The following is a 16,210-nucleotide window of genomic DNA, read 5'->3' on the forward strand; positions in this document are numbered from 1 at the left end:
CTTCAACAAATATTCACGGAGAATGCCAAGCTGTTATTACTACCTAAGCCAGGCCCATGTAAATACACGTCTTTTAGATGTGGGTTTAGGTGGTGTGAATAAACATAAGGAATAGTCAGAGTCAGCTAACTTTAAGCCCTTCAAAAACAATGGCAGAGGTGTCCAACCCTCTCCTCTCTCAGGGATTCCCAAATAGCAATGACCTAAAGCTGGAATGCTTGAGTGTCTTTGAAGCCACTGCTGTTTGTTTTGCTCCTGGAGCTTTCTCCAGCTGCTGTCACATCTGTCCGAGATCACTGCTAGCTTGGCTGCTTTAATACCCTGGTATCTGTTAACTCCTGCTGGAACCTGGTACCTCAGCTTTCCTATCAGCCCAGATCATCATCACCACCCAGGCCGACCTCGGTCCCGGCCAGTGGGTCCCCTGCGACTCCCTGTCAGAGGCACGCCTGCAGCAGACAGTCACACACTACTCCCCAAGGCTGTGCGAAGGGGTGACGAGCGGCTGCGCTCCGTCATATTTATGAAAGCCTTTGCTCTGGTTTGATCTTTGCCAGGGTCTGCGACACAAACAGCTCTCTGCTCACACGGCAGTGGATGCTTACTACCTCAGTTCTTCCTTTTTACTTTGAGCATCTTGCTGCCGATCTATTCATGCCAACAGAATCAAAGGTCAAAGTAAAAACAGGCACTTTGTAAGAGAGAACATTTTTCTATTCACCCTGTTGGCTCATTCCAGGGCCCCAAACATTTGCTTTTATTTGTACCTGTCTGGAGGGCATCATTAGATCATTTACTCTTTGTTCCTTTTGGTCTTGGAATAGCAAAGTTTTATAGGAGCCATGAGGTAAAATAACTGTAGGTGTGTTGCATATTAACTTCATTGGATAAACTTTTGATATGTTAAACATGTATCATGAGCAATTGAACTATGGTTCAGCAAGAAACATAAATAAATAGTCTTGCTTTTCTTGTATTTTTAATGGCTCTTAAAAAGCACGGGTCTGATTAAAGGAAAATAGGAAACAATTGTCAACAAGAGAATTCCGAAAACCTAGAAAAAGGAGAAGGCAGACATGTTGAGTGGCATGAGGGAAACAAAATCATTCAGAGCTTGAGGACCTGACATGGGCAAGAATTGTGACCTTGATTCCTTAGGGAATGAGAGCCCGTGTGGGCCTGAAGAGTAAGAATGGAAATGCCACGACTTCAGAGGGAACCACGTGCACGGTGGCAGTCGGCAGGAATGGAACAGATGGACTGCTGACAGGCAAAGTGTTCCAATAAAGAGTGTCATTCAGGTAAAGACTAGGGCAGCGGTGGAGGGAGAGGGAAAAGCTGCAAATATAAAGTGAAGCAGCAAGATGTGGCAATCGATGCAACGAGTAAAGGGCAGAGATATATAAAGCTCTGGCCGCAGTTTGGGGGTTTGGATGTCAGAGAGAAAACCTGAAACGCGAAGCTGCTGCCTCCTGTGAAATACTGTTAAGGAGGTAATTACAGTGGGAAGGACATGAACAAGGAAAAAAAATAATAACCTCTTATCCTGGTCACCAGATTGACCATCAGCAGGCCTTAATAGGGAGCATTAACCATAGACCAGGAGGCATTCTAAATTAAAGGAGTCTAGTTTCAAATACATGAGAAAAATATCACCAAAGAATGATCAAGACAAAATCAAACAGGCATGTCAGGCAATGTCACAAGGCAGAAGATTAAGTTAAAAATTTAGCCACTGATGGATCCAGCTTTTCACTTTTTATTTTGGAGTAAAATATGAGCCACAAATAAGAATAAGGATGCCCGGCTGGTGTGGCTCAGTGGTTGAGCATCGACCCATGCACCAAGAGGTCACCAGTTTGATTCCCAGCCAGGGCACATGGCCAGGTTGTGGGCTAAATCCCTAGTGGGGGGCAAGCAGGAGGCAGCCAATCGATGTTCTCTCTCATCAGTGTTTCTGTCTCTCTCTCCCTCTCCCTTCATCTCTCTCTAAAATCAATAAAACAAAAAAATTTTTTTTAATAATAAGCTAAAACAGAATAAGGAAAAAGATCAGCGGTAAGATTATAAACAGGACTTGTGTAAGAGTCAGGTAACTGGGCCTCCTGGCATCCTTGACATTACCTCCCCTGATTTTCTTTCTACCTACTGGCTATTGCTTCTCAGCCATCGTTCTTAGCTATTCTTTGGCTCAATTTCTTAATGTTGGAGGAACGCAGCCTTCAGTCCTTTCCTCTATCTCTCTTCCTTCTTGAGAGATCTATCTTGTTCCATAGCTTGACATACCATCAATATGCCAGTGATTCCCCAATTGTTCTCCGTAGCATTCATCTCCTCATTCGGCTGCAGACTTATAATCCAACAGCCCAGTGGCCCCCTGGACATCTCTGTGATGACATCTGATGGACATCTCGTAGTTCACACATTCAGAGCAGAATTCTGGATTTCTCTCCCCACCCACCTGTTCTTTCCCCAGTGTACCCACCTCAACTGACCAGCATTACCATCGACCTAGATGATGAAGTAAAAAACTAGGAGGCAACCTCACTGCTCTCTTTGCCAAACCTTTGATATTCAAAATACATCTTATAACCATCTTCTTCTCTCAATTTTGCATCTACCACTACAATCCACAAAGTCATCCCCTTTTACTTGATTGGCATAGCCTAAGTGATTCACCTTCTGCCAGAATGATCTTTCAAAAATATACATCAGATCTTACCATTCTCATGCCCTGCATATTTGTACATATACATGCTATGTATAATAGGCAATAAGTATAAATATAAGTGTATTTGCAGAGAACTTGGAATGGAAAACAAACTACTCACCAAGATCCAAAAGCCCCCTGTGACCTGGCTCTTCCCATCTCTTCAGCTTCGTCTGGTTCCACACAACACCTCAGAGACACGGGCCTTATTTCTGTTTTACCTGCAAACTTCAGTCTTTACACTTGCTGTTCTTCTGATGAACATGTTTGGCCTCATATCTTCGTCTGCCCGGCTTCTCATTTTCATTCAGGTCACAGTCTAATGTCACCTCCTCAAGTGGACTTCCTTAAACCCCAACTCTAAGTGGCCAATCCTCACCCACAGTCCCTCTCTCAGATCCTACTGTTTCCTCATTTTCTTGGCTCTCATGACTATCTGAAATTTTGTTTGCTTAGTTATATTCTCTCTCTTTGCTCTTGAATGTACACTCCATGAAAAGAGGGTTATTACATTTTACATGCTCACCACTCTATCCCCAGCACGTAGAAAACTACTTAGCACATAGTAGATACCCAATAAATATTTGTTATTAATCAGTCTGGGTCTCAGTTTCTTCATTTGTAAAATATAAATGCTTTATTAGATGACCCACAAATTTTTCTCCATCTCTATTATTTATTTTAAATAAAATTGAGTACATAATGGGAAAAGTTTAATAGATGGACTCGTGGGTTAACTCCCATAGACATTTAATAAGTGTTTGCTAAATAAATACAATGATTACCAAGCTGTTTCTTTGTAGTTATGCAACAACATGGTCACCAGGGCCTCTGACATACTGCTCCTCTGTATGACAAAGAGAAGTTTGCTTTACCTCCTGTTAATCTCATTTCTTCTAATTCTCTAAAGCAAATGTCACCTCGGGCAAAATCTCTCAAACACCAGACAATGAGAGCTGACATCCGACTGGAATGTATCCGTATTGCCATATTCATTGTTTATTGGTAGCAATGAATATGGTTGTTGAATATTTTGATGTTTACACATCTTACTGTTCTCTGATCCAAGGCTTTCTTTAAGCAAATTCCCAGCACTTTCAATCAAGGGTCTTAGTTAGGACTTTCAGTTAATATTATATTAGGCAACAATAGACACTAAGCCAATTTACTATACTAAATCAAGGACCAGAAAGAGTACATGCAGAATATTGGTCCTATTGGCTTATAAACATACTCAACAATAAGACTGGCACATATTATTTCCCAAAAATTGTTGTTAGATCCTCATTGATTGACTTGGAGTTTGTGGGTTTTCTTTTTCTTTTCTTTTGTTTTGATTTTTCTGAATTGAATGTTGATGAGCCTGTTCTGCCTCCTAAAAACATTTTCCCGAGTTATTACACAGTCAGTGGTATACGTGTATGCGTCGAAGCTGCAGCCGAGATGCACTTGAGAAAGTGACTTAAAGATGTTATTACTGCCACTAGTTTATGCGTTTACTGAGGAAAGCCTCGGTGTTACATGGATTTCTGCCACATCAAGAATTGCTTTATCTTTTAAAAGTTCAAATGATGTAGTTCATAATGGACCATCTTTGTATGATCTTTTCTCAGTCTCCTCGAGAGATACAGGAAATAAATAAAATCTAATTAGAACAACAATACCAAGCAATACTTAGGCTCAGCTTTTCAGTACAGCAGTAAGTCAGCTTTATAATTATTTTAAAGAGTCAGAACAATCTGTCTTCATTTTATTACAAAAACTTAACAATTAATTAGTGTTCATTGGCCACTTTCCACCTCCCTAAAATCTTATCATAAGTAAAAATTATGTTTCATAATGAAATTTCTACTTATCTGGATTGACTAAAATAAAATAGAGAATGGATATTTAATAAAATAATAGAAGCTGTTCAATTTTTTTAAATGAAGCTTAAGTTTTAAATTCTCAATGCTCCCTCCCTATTCCATCCCAGAAAAATATTGAAAATATTTTCAAAATCACTCAAAATGTATGGTTTCCTTTTGATGTTATTTTCTTGTGAACAACACAAATACAAAGTTTCACCTTCCACTGTAATGAACTGTCTGTATCTCATCACACTTGGCAGGTTGTGAATTTTTGGAGAGAAGGACTTGGGCTCTGTGCCTCCACAGTGCACAGAAACCTACACATAACAGGCATTCAATTTGAATAAAAGCATGAATTTTACAATACTCCACTTTTGCCTGTGCACACAAAAATCAGTGAGACTGCTTTAATTCGTTTTGTTTTGTTTTTTTCCAGCTATGACAGTCAAGAGACTTTGGCCAAACAAACCCACTTCCCTCATAAGTAGTCATGCTCATATTTCTGAAACAGTTGCTATTATGGGCAGCAGTAACTTCAGAAACATCAGAAAAAATTATAGCAAAGCCAAAAACTCAGAGGCAGATTAGATCCATGAGTCTACAGTTTGGTCCAAAAAAACTTTTCTTAGTTTAAAAAAGTGACCTATCAGGAAGCCCCCAAATCAGCCAATTTCCCCCCCGTAATTCACATAAGCATATAACTAGACTTCTCATAATCTCTTCAGGCAAGTGTTGACTCCCTGGCTCCATAACAGACCCAAATGGTTCCTCTATTATGAAATATCAATGGAAGCTATACCAAGTGCTCATTTTATAATGCTAAGTGAATAAAGCAGAATATATTACCAATAGAATACACAGTATTAATGCATTTTATAAAACAAAACATTTGGCCCTGGCCAGTTTGGCTCAGCAATTAGAGCATCCACCTGTGGTCCAGAGAGGCCTGGGTTCGGTTCCCGCTAAGGGCACGTACCTCAGTTGCAGTTTGTCCCCGGCCCTGGTTGGTAGTGTGGGTGGCAGCCACTAGATGTGTCCCTTTTACATCAATGTTTCTCTCTCTCTCTCTCTCTCTCTCTCTCTTCCTCTCTCTCCCTCCCACTCTATCTGAACAAAAAATGGAAAAATATCCTGGGGTAAGCATAAAAAAAAAAATTTGTGCATTTATATGCTTAGAGGACAAACTAGAGAGACATACACCAATATGCTAATAATAATTATCTCAAGAAGGAAAACTATCAGTGATTTGTATTTTCTCTTCTTTATTTCCGAAAATACATCAGTAAATTTTATAGATTTATAGATTATTTGTGAATAAATATATACATTTTTATAAAAATTAAAATGTATGCACAAATTATCTGTAATGTGATATCCAAACTTAAAAATATGTCGCTATGGCCCTGGCCAGTTTGGCTCAGCGGTTAGAGCGTCAGCCTGCGATCCACAGAGACCCGGGTTCGGTTCCCACTAAGGGCATGTACCTTGGCTGCAGTTTGTCCCCGGCCCTGGTTGGGTCGTGTGGGTGGTGGCCACTCGATGTGTCTCTTTCACATCGATATTTCTCTCTCTTCCTCTCTCTCCTTCCCACTCTATCTGAATAAAAAAATGAAAAAATGTCCTCGGGTGAGGATAAAAAAAATATATATGTAGCTATGTATATATATTTACATAGTATATAAATTCGAAGAAAATAATCCCAAAAAATTAAACCATGTTCTAAACTATTTTCCAAGTACTTAACATAAGTCTCAGCCCAGCCCACACAATTATATGTATATATTCAGGCTACATTATAACTTTCCAGGTAGACTATTATTAACCCTTTAGACTTGAGAACACTGATGATCTTACCCAAGTTCATACCACATTTTAGTAGCAAAATCCAGCAGGAACTCTCTCAGAATCCTGCCCTGCCTCCTGTCCAGTACCACTGGTCCCTTACACTGTTGGATACACATTAGTGGGATGAAAGGAAGCCCTACAGTCAGTCAGAGAGAAGTTTCCCTGGTACTCTTCCTGCTGCTTATTTTAATGTCACACTTGTGCTCGTGTCTCCTTGACAGGCTCTGCCTCAAGCATTGTCACCTTTCCCATGGACTCCTTCCTACTTCACTGCTCCCCCAAACTTGAACTGCAGCATAATCTACACAACCAACTAGTTAGAGAGCATTAATTTATTTATTAAAAGTAAGTTTAAATAAAAGTAACGTATTTAATACAATTATGAATTCAATTGAATTACTAACTTGAATTCCTTGTGCATTAACAAAATGACATTTTCACACCTGTCCCAATTCTATTTCTAGTTACCCTTCCTTCTACTTCCAAACCTAGTAAATCTTTCATTACATGTTTTTTTAGTCTCTGTGAAATTAAAATTCTTTCTATCTGAGTCACAAGTTATCCCTGATTTTGAAATCAAAACCCTACTCTTCACACCATTCACATCCTAACTCATTATTTTCCTGAAATTTTTCCAATGAATATCTTGGTTTTGAATTCTCTTTGTTTCCATTATGACAAAGAAAAACATTCAAGAGAGATTCTGTTCTTCCTCATGCTTTCTCTGCTGATTAAGTATTATACGATATCCCTGTTTAACTAGGTGCTTTCTGGTTCTTCTAAATATTTCTACCACTATGTCTTTAAATCAGCTATTATTATTATTATTATTATTAACTACCTTTTCCTCCCACATGCATAGTCTGAAACTTCTCATTTCTAAGATGATTTCACCCTTTACCTCTTCCCTGCCCAAGTGTACACCTCCCCACATTCCCTCAGCAGTTTGCTTGCACTGGTTACTGCAGGCTACTCTCCGGCTCCCACGGAGCAGCTGGCTCTCAGAATGACTTGGAGACTCTTCCAACCCTGCACAACCATCTATCGACCACCATTTCTCAAATACCATGTAATATTAATTTCAGTTCACAGAAAAGTGAAAATAAGTTATGAACGTAATGACGACTGAATGAAGCACTATTTTGAAGGAACGAGGAATCGTTCTCAGCAGAGTGTTCCTCTTCCTTCATGGTTCTGATCTGGATGCCGTGTAAGTTCCCCTGCATTTCCATCGGCCTCCAAGGGTGGTGAATCAGATCTGCCAACAAATTTGGGCCAAAATGACTTAGAATACTTTTATTTTAATTGTAGAAAATCAAGGACAAAAAGTAACTGCCTTCACTTCGAAAATGTTAAAGAGAAATGTAAAAACAAACAAGACAGAATAAAACACCCATTGTGAGGTCTAAGAATAAAGAAGGAATGACAAAAAATATATATTATCTTTTAAAAGAGGGTGGAGCACGGAGGTTAGCAAAGAAATGAGAAAAAAAAACATTTTTTTTTAAAGGAACTAGGTCTACTTTAAATATAATAAGGGGGTTTATAATTTAAATGCTGAAGGAGCCCTGGCCGGTTTGGCTCAGCGGTTGGAGCATCGGCCTGCGGTACAGAGAGACCCGGGTTCGGTTCCCGCTAAGGGCGCGTACCTCGGTTGCAGTTTGTCCCCGGCCCTGGTTGGTCGTGCGGGTGGCAGCCACTCCATGTGTCCCTTCATGTTTCTCTCTCCTCTCTCTTCCTCTCTCTCCCTCCCACTCTATCTGAACAAAAAATGGAAAAAAAATGTCCTCGGGTGAGGATAAAAAATAAATAAATAAAATGCTGAAGGAATTTTCAAAGGCCTTTAAATAACTTAGAGAAGGAAGGATATACATCCTTTGAGACGACATGGAGGGACCTGGAGAATATTATGCTAAGTGAAATAAGCCAGTCAGAGAAAGACAAGTATCACATGATCTCATTTATTTGTGGAATATAACAAACAAAATAAGGTGATGAACAAAATAGACCCAGAGACATAGACATAGGATTCAGACTGACAAACTTCAGAGGAGGGGGTGCGGCAGGGGACGGGAGATAAACCAAAGCACTTATGCATAACCAGTGGACATAACAACAGTGCTGTGGGGAGGGGGGCAGTCGGTTGAAGGGTGTCAATGGGGGGAAAAGGAAAAACATCTGTAACAAAAATAAATTAATTAATAAAAATAAATCTAAAAAATTTTTTTAAATAATAAAATACAGTATCAATGCAAAATGTGAAGTTTAGATGTTTTTATAGCAACTCTCCATTAATTTAGGATACAGATATCTACATCTATATCTATACATACACAATAGATTAAAAATTAAAAAGCACATGAGACTATCATTTATAAAGTGGATTTAAATTTTTATTTGGTTTAATTAGGGAAACACAAATATAAATTACAATGAGACACCACAATACCCATGTGAACAGCTAAAACTGAAAAGACTGATAATACCAAACTTTGGCCAAAATGTGGAGTAACTAGAACTCTAATACATTGCCAGAAAGTATGCAAAATAGTACACTTTGGAAAAAAATTTGGCAGTTAATTATAAAGTTACCAAAAAACTCAATAATCCCTAAGTGCCCATCATTGGCTAAAGAGGGTGTGGTGTGGTGTGTGTGTGTGTGTGTGTGTGTGTAATTCTGCCATTAAAAACAATTCTGCTATTTGTGATAATATAGATGCTGGACCTTGAGGGCATTATGCTTAATGAAATAAGTCAGACAGAGAAAGACAAATACTGTATGATCTCACTTATATGTGTGACCTAAAAATAAAAGAAGAAAAGCCTAAAGTCATAGAAAAAGAGGTCAGATTTGTAGTTACCAGTGGCAGGGGGTGGGGAAGGGAGAACTTGATGAGGAGGGACAAAAGGTACAAACTTCCATTTATGAGATAAAATAAGTACTAGGGGTGTAATGTACAACATGATGACTATAGTTAACACTGTTGTCTGGTATACATCAAATTTTTCGAGAGTAGATCCTAAGAGTTCTCATCACAGAGAAAAAAACACTATTTTCTTTTTCTTTCTTTTTTTGTATCTGTATGGGATGACGATGTTAACTAAGCTAACTGTGGTAATCATTTCACAATATGTGTAAGTCAAATATTACGCTGTACACCTTAAACTTACATAGTACTATATTTCATTACTTACTAAAACTGGAAAAAATTAAAATAAAAATTCTGTAGTGATAATAAAATTTGTTTAGGTTTGTTTTGTCTGAATTAGTCTTGCTATTGCTTCCTGATATAAAATCAATTTGAAGCAAGTCAAGAAGTACTTTATTATCAACAAGCATTTCTATTCAGCCCACCAATCAGTAGACATCTCTAAAGCACATAAAAAGAAATCTTTGATCTACTCACATTTAAATATTATCAAGGTGATAATAATGAAAGATTTTAATTGTCCCCAATAACAAGAGCCCTGAAACAATCTTTGTTCAATTTCAAGCTCATTACTGTATATTTGCATTCTTCTATAAAAAGCAGTCAGAAGGGCTAAAGGCTAAAGTGATTCATTCACATGAAAAGGTCAAAAGAACATCAAGGAAGGCACAAAATTAATCCTCATTAATCTGGCCTCAGATTATTCAAAATCAGGACTTTGTGGTATTAGTGGAAACCCTGGACTTTGACTCAGTGTAGGCATGAATAATTTTGCAATAAATGATGATCAAGGGTTACTGAACATGGTGAAATGAATAATTTTTAAAAGTCAAGATAGTCCATACTGAATAATTTAGGAACAAAATAATAAATTAGTTGTATCTTGGTATGCAATGTCCTCAATTCTGTACATACAAAAAAAAAAAAAAACCTTATATTTTATTCACTTCACTCAGGGAAAATTTGATGTTTAGTAAACTGGTAAACACTAAGCATATTCAAAATTGGCTAATATGTAAAAGTTGATGGCAAGATTTGTACATTTATAATAAAAGAATTTTCACAACAATTAAAATGCATAAGATATATATTTACATATGTAGATATATAGATGTATATCTAATAAGGGATAAATATCCAAAGGTTATCAATAACATATAGCTCAATAGCAAAAAAAAAAAACAAAAACAAATAATTTAATTTTTTTTTTAATCTTCACCCGTGATATTTTTCTATTTATCTTCAGATAGAGTGGGAGGGAGGGAGAGAGAGAGAAACATTGACGTGAAAAAGACACATCAACTGGTTGCCTCCCACCTGACCCCAACCAGGGCTGGGGACAAACCCCAACCAAGGTACGTGCCCTTGACCAGAATCGAACCCAGGGCTCATTGGTCTGAGGGCCAGTGCTCTGACCATCAATGCTCTAACCACTGAGCAAAACTAACCAGGGCTCCAATTTTTAAAAATGGATGAAGGACCTGAATAGATATTTTTCTAGAGACATGTAAATAGCTAACAGGTATATGGTAAGGTGCCCAAAGTCACTAATCACCACTGAAATGCAAATCAAACCTATACTGAGATATAACCTCAAACCTGTTAGATTTACAATTATCTAAAAATCAATAATTAGTGGCCCTGGCCAGATAGCTAAGTCAGTTAGAGCATTGTCCCAATACAAAATGTTATGGGTTCAATCCCAGCCAGGACACATACAAGGATCAGCAATGAATGCATAAAAAAGTCGAACAACAAATCCATGTTTCTTTCTTTCTTTCTTTTTTTCTATCTATCTATCTATCTATCTATCTATCTATCTATCATCTTCTCTTTCCCTAAAAAAATAAGTAAAAATAAAAAAGACTAGCAAGCATTGGCAAGAATGTGGAGAAAAGGAAATCCTTGTACACTGTTGGTGGGAATGTAAATTGATGCAGCTACAATGGAAAATAATATGCAAGTTCCCCCAAAAATTAAAAATAAAATTACTATTTGATCCTGTAGTCAATCCCACTCCTGGGTATATATCCTGAATTGAAATCAGAAGCTCAAATGAATATCTGCACTCTTGTGTTTATTGAAGCACTATTCACACTAGCAAGGACACAGCTAAAATCTAAGTATCCATTAATGAACACATAAAGAAAATTTGGTATATATATACATATATATATATAATAAAATGTTATTCTTCCTAAAAGAGAAGAAAATCCTGCTATTTGCAACAATTTGCATGTATGTAGTAGACATTATGCTAAGTGAAATAAGCCAGACACAAAAACACAAATCCTGCGTGATCTCACATATATGTGGAACCTAAAAGTCAAACATGTGGAAGCAGAGGGTAGAATGGTAGCTTCCAGTGGCTGAGAGGAGGGGGAGATAAGCAGGTGTTGCTCGCAAGGTACAAAGTTTCAGTTATGCAAAGTAAATAAGTTCTAGAATTCTTCTGGACAACATAGGGCCTATGAATAATGATGAAGAGAAAACTAAAGGCCCAAATGGTGTCACTTGTGCTAAAATCCCATGATACCAAACCTAGATTTAATACCTGACCCAAACACTACTTCAACCTTTCATAGAAATATAACCTTCATCAACTAGTCTGGAGCTTTCTGGTCAACACAAATGAGGTATTCTGTCAAGTGGGCCTTTTCCATGCCCTACTCCCATGGAAAGAGAAAGCACTCTACATGATAAAAACCCTTCCTATCCCTTTATCCCCAAAAGGAGATGTTTTAGTCTAAAAATAATTCTCTCTTTTCTTTAGTTAATAATCCCCTCACCCCACCTTCTTCCCATAAAAACCTTCCATTTTGTACAACCTCCCCTAATGTCCTTCTAGTTACTAGATGGGATGCTGCCAGATTCATGAATCATTTCATAAAGCCAATTAGATCTTCAAACTAACTCGGTTGAATTTTGTTTTTTAATATTTACAATATGGTAATGTATACTTAAAATTTTCCTAAGAGGGTGGATCTTAAATGGTCTTACCACAGAAAGAAACAAAAGAAAATGAGTGGGGACTTCCGGTCAAGATGGAGGCGTAGGGAAACGCAGTATCACGTTCTCCCACAACCACATCCAAGTTACAGCAAAACTACAGAACAACCATCATCCAAAACCGCCTGAAATCAAGGTGAATGGAAGTCCTACAACTACGTAATTAAAAAAAAAAAAAAAGCAGCTACATCCAGACCGGTAGGAGGGGCGGCGGCGCGAGGGGTGGCAGCAGCGGCGGGCTGGTCCCACACCCAAGTGTGGCGGATAAAAATCAGGAGGTTCCCGCGGCTGGGAAGGTCCTTCCTGAGGACTGAGGGGTCCCCGTCCCACACCAGGTGCCCCGCTCAGGGTTCCAGTGCCAGGAAGAGAAGTCCCCATAACTTCTGGCTGGAAAAACCAGCAGAAACTGAGGCTCAGGGAAGCTGACCTGGCTGGAGCCCCAGGCAGCTCCCTAAAGGGACCGCGCACGGACTTATCGGACTCTCTCCCTCTAAGCTCGGAGGGGAGGCAGCTCGAGGGGCGCCAGAGACATACAGAAAAGAACTGAGCTGTTTGGCACTGGGGCGAGGGCTGGAGAGGGGGCTTTCTCGGGGACAAACGTGCTGTAAGAGGCCTTTGTTCCTTTGGTGAGCCCTTCCCGGGGGCGGCAGACAGAAGCCATATCTGGGACTCCAGCAACCTGGCTCACACTGGTAGCCCCGCCCTGGTGACTCCCTGAGGCCCCGCCCCACACAACTTTCAAGCCCACCCAAGCTGTTGCCACTTGCTTAACCATAGGATTGGCCTGTCTTGGATCCTGCTTCAGGTTTTTCCTAAATTCTTTCAAACAAGCAGCATCAGGTCTCAGCGAGCCCCATACCTCTCATTAAGTAATACACAGAAACAAACACAGGGAGGCAGCCAAAATGAGGATACAAAGAAACAGGTCCCAAATGAAAGAACAGAACAAAACCCCAAGAAAAGAACTAAGCGAAATGGAGATAAGCAACCTAACAGATGCTGAGTTCAAAATACTGCTTATAAGGATGCTCAGTGAACTCAGTGAGGGCCTCAAGAGCATAAAAAAGTACCAGTCAGAAATGATCGCTGCACAGTTAGAAACGAAGGAGGCTTTAACTGAAATAAAGAATAATTTACATAGCTTCAATAATAGAGTACGTAAATCCAAGGAGCAAACCATCGATTTGGAATATAAGGAAGCAAAAAACGCCCAACCAGACAGCAAAAAGAAAAAAGAATCCAAAAAAATGAGGATAGTGTAAGGAGCCTCTGGGACAACTTCAAGCGTGCCAACATTCGCATCTTGGGGGTGCCGGAAGGAGAAGAGAGAGAACAAGAAATCAAAAACCTGTTTGAAACAATAATGGCAGAAAACTTTCCTAACTTGGTGAAGGAAACAGACATACAAGTCCAGGAAGCACAGAGAGTCCCAAACAAGATGAACCCCAAGAGGCCCACACCAAGACACATCATCAACAAAATGCAAAAGGTTCAAGACAAAGAGAGAATCCTAAAAGCAGCAAGAGAAAGGCAGCTAGTTACCTACAAGGGAGTTCCCATTAGGCTGTCAGCTGATTTCTCAAAAGAAACTTTGCAGGCCAGAAGGGAGTGGCAAGAAATATTCAGAGTGATGAAAACCAAGAACCTACAACCAAAATTACTCTATCCTGCAAAGCTGTCATTTAGAATCGATGGACATATAAAAACTTTCCCAGACAAGAAAAAGTTAAAGGAGTTCATCACTACCAAACCGTTATTACATGAAATGATGAAGGGTCTTTTTAAAGAAAAAGATAAAATGTATGAACAAACAAAATGGCAATGAATACATATGTATCAACAATGGAATCTACAAACAAAATGAACAGGAAGAACAGGAACATTCTCATAGATACAGAGAACATTTTGTTGGTTGCCAGTTGGGAAAGGGGTTGGGGGAATGGATGAAAAAGGTGAAGGGATTAAGAAGCACAAATTCATTGCTAGACTGACAAACCTCAAAGGGAAAGGGGTTGGGGGGGTGGGAAGAAATAAACCAAAGAACTTATATGCATAACCAATGGACACGGACAATAGTTTGGGAAAAGGTGGGAGGGGGGCAGGAGTGGGGAGGAGGGGGTCAATGGGGGAAAAATGTGGAACATCTGTAATACATTTTACATCCAACAATAAAGATGTGGAAAAAAATAAATAAAGTGATTCAATCACTATTTTACTATAAAAAAAAAAAGAAAGAAAGAAAATGAGTGGGAGGAAACTTTGGAGGTGATACATAAGTTCATGGCATTGATAGCAATGCAATGGTAAACAGTTATCAAACAAATCAAGTTGTATGTATTTAATGTATACAGTTCTTTGTATGTCAATCATACTTCAATAAAGTAGTTAAAAATAAAATAAAGTAAAATAATAAGAAGAAGAAAACTGGATTTATAGTCAGGAGACTGCTTGGTAAAAATATAGTTAGAACAAAGTTAAGATTGTGTTACATTAAAGTAAGGATATTCTGATCCAAACCTTAAAGAGAGTCGGGTTACAGTTAGTTCCATGCATTAGACATTGATTCTTGTTAACTTTATGGTCAGTTTCTCACTTTGGCCTTAGATCCTGAGATGCATAATTTAGTTGCAGGTCATAGCATCATCTATTCAAATTATATGTTGAGCAATAGTATCCTTTTTACAACAAAATGTTCTTTCTAAAAGCATGACCTCTAATGAGTTGGTGACATAATGTATTGTGTTTTACCATGTAGCTATGTACAGACTTAAATGAGACTTGACAGTAGTGATTACTTAATTTCTAAGAAGAAACATTAAGAATGGATATATTTTTATTTTTATGAAACAATACCTCTGTTTTACTTCCATATTAAGTAATTTATTCTTTCAACTCTACTACATGTCAAGCACTGTGCTAGGCACCAGGGAGTTTATGTAAACATGTAGTAGTTCTTGCCTTCACGGAGCATCCTGTACCAAATGATATACCCTGCTTCTGTTAAAACAGTATCTCTGAGTTTCTTCCGATTAGTGAATTTCTCTGAATACCAAGTATAACTCATGCAGGTCTCATAAAGTCAGTGAGAACTTGCAAGGAAATGGGAATTGTACAACGTAATTTAATAGGTGGGTGTTTAAAGAACATGCGGATTAATTGTCCACTTGATTATTTCTTGCTATATGGAAGAACGATTGCCCAGTGACTCTGTATGGCCAATAGCACAAAGTTATTTGAAATTCATATTAGTCGTTTTTCATCATGCCTTTGGGCCCAGATATTTTTATGAGACTACTACTATGAAATTTATAATAAAAGCCAATAGGGAAATAAAAATTTATATTTAATTTCTACTTTACAAATCTCTCAAATATATCTAATACAAAAAACACATTACAAATATAGTCTTAATGATTTAAAAAGGGGAAGAGAAAGAAGGTAGCAAAAAAATAAAATAATGTCAGAGACAAGAAAAGGGTAACATGAATATAAGTAGCTTGGATAAGGAAACCTGATTTCAATTCACTTTTGACAATATTGACTGAGATCCCCTAGGTGCCAGGCACTCTGCCAGTTTGGAAGGAAATTCCATGACAAAGAGGAAATAGCTCCCTGCTCCCCCAGGTTGCATAATTTTGTGGGGATTTATTTTTTCTTGTTCTAATTTCTCTAACTCGGGATGCATAAAAAAGTATCTGATTCTAAATGAGTATCTGGCCCTCCTTGCATATTACTGGATTATTTGAGAGTTAATGAGAGGTTTAAGAGGAGAAATTAAAACATTCACAAGAGTCTTCCTTTGGTCAGAACCACTCACAGAGTGATTGAGCTTTTCTGTTGTGTTTTCATGGCAATACCTCTCTGGG

Source organism: Molossus molossus, unplaced genomic scaffold (assembly GCF_014108415.1).
Source record: "Molossus molossus isolate mMolMol1 unplaced genomic scaffold, mMolMol1.p scaffold_m16_p_1, whole genome shotgun sequence".
Classification (NCBI taxonomy): Eukaryota; Metazoa; Chordata; class Mammalia; order Chiroptera; family Molossidae; genus Molossus; species Molossus molossus.